Here is a 4,640-nt window from a genome sequence, read left to right as displayed (position 1 = left end):
TATATATATATAGTATTATATATAGTTATGCTACTATAGAGCCTGGTTTAGGGGGTAGGCAGTCGGCCGCGCGGTAGCATAAGAATTCTTTTCAATGTACATCGCTTTCGACTCGACGATACCATATCGTTAAACGAATTAGAGTATTTAAAACTCTAGAATCAATTCATAATTTTTACAAACATTTGTTGCGATCAAAGATCCGCCCAAAATGTGACAATGTGCTAACGGGTATTGGGATACTTGCTTAGTTTAATGGTGTAAGACACTCCGGAATCTGACTTGGAGTTTTGATAAGAAAAATTCTAATTCACTACCTAGATACAGATCAATAATCTCCCATCTTCTAATTGAGGTCTGGATTACCATTTTAGGATGGGTCGTTTGATTTCTTGACCATTTTTTATGCCTGTTTGATGGGACTTTTATTATTAATTGATTTAAAAATTACGAAAGTTTTATTTCTAGAAGTTTTAAGATACTGTAGATATCTTTAACAGAGATTGTCGATTGGAAAGCTCCATACATGACGAAAATAACTTATGAACTACGAAGAGCTCTATACTCATAGACTAAGAGCCCTACTCTCTGCTCTCTCACTTGCTGGGTCTCCGAAGAAGCGAAACCTCAACATCGCGGATGGGTCGCACAGGGGGAGGAGGGGGGGGGGGGGGGGGGGTGCATACGTTCTCTGCTATAATAATATTATATAAATATCTATGATATAGTAATATATTTTATAATATATATATATAATATAATCCCGCTGCTAAATCTATAGATATCGACCAAATCCTGTGCTGGGCTGTCAAGTTTTCGCGCGCGTCAGATTAACCACCCGTTATTAATTTTATGCCGTTAGATTATATAAGTCAAACAACTACGCACTCAACCTAGGGGCCCCTCATCCTACACGCGCACATTTATTAATCCAAGGCTAAAAAAACTAATCAACACCAATACGTTTGGTGCTAGTTGATAGTATTTCGCAGCATATAATAGTATATATACATATATATAGATATAGTATTTGTATATACTGATATTATGTATATATATATACTGTATAGGTATACTAGTAAGGGGTTGGGGGGGGGGGGGGGGGGGGGGGGGGGGGGGGGTAATATATAGTGTATATATTGCTATAATGTATATGTATATATATGATATGTATAAATGATGGTGTATAACTATATAATAAAGGTATATATATTGTTATATAGGCTAATAAATACGAGTAGGAGCTATGTAGTATATATTATGTAATATATAATGTCGTAATACTACGATATGAGATAGCGGATATATACGAGTATATAAAATACACATAAATATATACAATAGTAATATAATATATGATGAATACATAATATACATCATATGGGATAAGAAATAGTATAAGCATAGATATATATATATATAAACCTATCATAACATTATATAGGAGTAGGGAGGCTAATGTGCTAATAGGAGCACCAACGGGCCTTTCATGCTCCCTAAGTTCTTAATCGGCCACAAATTTGATGGGGTGTTTAAGGTGAAAGGGAGAAGAGTAATTAGAGAGAATAATGGGTTTCTCTTTCTTGTCTTCTTTTTTGAAAGTATTATCTCGCAATTTCGTGCTTCGTCCCATTACACACCTAACCAATCGCATCGAAATTTGATGGCCGGCTTAAGAACTTAAGAGCGCTAAGGCTTGGTTATACGCTCCTCAATAGCAAAAATGTACGTAGCCCTGGACTATATATTAAGTATATAGTATAATATATTATTATATATATAGTATATATATGAGGAATTGAGCTTGAATATACTTTTAGATGGTGATCACCAGGCCTGGGAGCTGTATTGAAGGTTTTTTTAGCTCTTGGCATCTACACTCGCTTGACTTACGTAATAGGCTTAGGGATTCAAATACTATTCCCACCCACTACCATTCATCCCAACGCTTAAGACATTATTCTCCATCCAGGGTTAAAATCACCAGCACCCACCTCTTTGGTTGCTTTTGAGCAGGATTCTGCTCAACCCCTCTCTTCTCTCCTCAGTCAGGAGTCTCTCGTCAGCGGACCAGGAGATGACGGTTCGGGAGGCCGAGGGAATATGAGCGTCACAAACAGGAGAAAGGAGAGCAAGGTCTAGAAGAGAGACGGACAATTAGAGGACTGAGCCGGAGCTCTCTCTCTCTTATATATATATGAATTATATATATAGTATATATACATATACTATATACATAAACAAAAACGGTTGTAATTACGATACTTTTAAATGTCGGTACAGGAAAAAAAGTATTGCTTTGTAAATTACCGATACTTTTAAAAAGTGTTGCTATATGTGGGGTCGCTAGATATATAGTGACAGTTTAAGAGTGTCGGTATAACCTAAAATGAATGCTGCTAATTTACCAACACTTATTTAAACATTTAGTAACCGTCGGAACCCTTCCTCGTCGGTTGCATGCGGCACGCAGGAAGAGAAAAGTGAGGGGCTCTTCGTCTCGGGTTTCAGTGGATTGAGTGAGGGGAGAAAGGGAGATGGTAAACGATTTTTTTTTTTTCTTTTCTGTTTGTAATCGGGTCGAATGGGCTGGGTGGGGTGGGTTGAGTAAAATAACTTTTTATTTTTGGTTGCATTAAACTTTATATTTAAGCCTTAAAAGATTTTTTTAAAAGTTTTAGTATAAATAAGACACTTATACAAAAATCCCAATAAATGTACTCAAAAATGCGTCCCTATAACCGCAGATTACTCGTTGTTAGTGATATATATATATAATATATCATATATATATATAATATAAATATATCATATTAATATATATTATATAACTTGGCTACTATAAATCAGTAGCACGCAGGAGCTCCATGCCTACCAAGTGTTTTTTGATGATGCGGCTTCCAATCCAACAAATCGTTCCGTTAGACTTGATCTACACTAATTAAAGTATTTAATAACTAAATTTCATAATTTTTCGATATCATTTACCTATCAAACAAATAGTTCTAAAATTGAACGGTGAAAATTAAAAATCTCATGAAAAATTGATGAAAAAGATTTAAATTCAGTCAGAATAAACTAATCTACTCAAATAGTGAAAGAAATTTCTAATAAAATTTCATCGTTTTAGATTGTTTACACCGTAAACTCCAATCACACACACATCGCACATTAAAATTGTCAATTTTGAGACTCTTCTTGATCACAGTCAAATGATGTCGAAAAAATGCTGAAATTTAGTTTCCAAATACTTCAATATATAAGATTAAGTTTAAACGAGCGCGATCGTTGATTTGGAAGGGGGCCCGCATCATCGAAAACAAATGTAGCAGAGACGCTCGTGCTACCGATAGCATAGTAGCCGGACTCTCTCGCTCCATCCTCTCCAGTCTCTCTCTCTATATAATATATATATATTATAATAGATGAGTAGGAGAGAGAGAAGAAGAGAGAGAGAGGAGAAGTAGGCTGTATACTATCGTAGCACGGAGGTCTATGCTTACCAAGTGTTTATCAATGATGCACTTCCAAATCGACGATCGCTTCCATTTTAGACTGAATCTATACTATTAAAGTATTATGGAAACTAAAATTGCATAATTTTTCGGTACATTTTAGCTATCAAACGAGTAGTCTAAAATGACGGCAGACTAAATATAAAATTTCATAAAAAAAGGATCGAAGAAGATTAAATTAAAATCAGAGTTTGATCTTACTCTAAATAGTAAATAATTTTTCATAATTTTTACTAATTTTGAATTGTTTTTACACCGTTAAATTTACAAATGCATCACATTAACATTAAAAATTGTCATTATTGAGACTTTGATCGTGCTAGCCAAATGATAATGAAAAATTATGAATTTAGTTTTCTAAATATTTTTTAATAGTTAGATCAAATTAACAGAGCCGATCAGTCGATTTGAATCGGCATATTTGAAAACAACTTGGTAAACGGAGCCTCCGTTTGATCCAATAGTTATAGCAACCTAGCTTGCTATCTCTCTCTCCATTCTCTCCTCTCTCTCTATATTTATATTATTTATATACCCTCTCTCTCTGCTCATCTCTCTATTATATATATAGAGAGAGAGAGAGAGGTTGTATGTCTTGTGGAAGCACGGCGCTTTCTGTGCTCTCTAAGTTGATTTGTCGAGAGTTCGACTTTCGAATCGACATATTGCGCTCCGTATATCTTGATTTAGAAATTTAAAGTATTTAGAAATTGTAAATTTTATATTGCTCATACAAATGTGTATATTTATAAATGATATTAAGACTAGATAATCTGGAGGCAAGTATTGCTAGGCAAAAAAAAAAAAAGAAGAAAAAAAAAAAAAAAAAAAAAATGAAAAAAAAAGTGTAGAAGAAAAAAAAAAAAAAAAGAAAAAAAAAAAAAAAAAAAAAGATATAAAGAATAAAAAAAAAAAAAAAATAAAAAAAAGCTATGACCTATTGCTGCACATAGTTTATTCACTAGATGTAAACGCTACCGCCAGTTAAGCTATTTTTTTGAGATTTACCGGAATACCTCCCTAAATCGATCCATAGCTATGTACGTTAGCTTTTGCATTTTCTATGGATTTACTTGCTGTTAATTATCACCGGCCAAAATATATATATCATTATATATAGTATAT

The sequence above is a fragment of the Ananas comosus genome, linkage group 11 (assembly GCF_001540865.1).
Source record: "Ananas comosus cultivar F153 linkage group 11, ASM154086v1, whole genome shotgun sequence".
In the NCBI taxonomy this organism is placed as follows: domain Eukaryota; kingdom Viridiplantae; phylum Streptophyta; class Magnoliopsida; order Poales; family Bromeliaceae; genus Ananas; species Ananas comosus.
The sequence above is the reverse complement of the archived record's forward strand: the minus strand, read 5'-3'. Positions refer to the sequence as shown.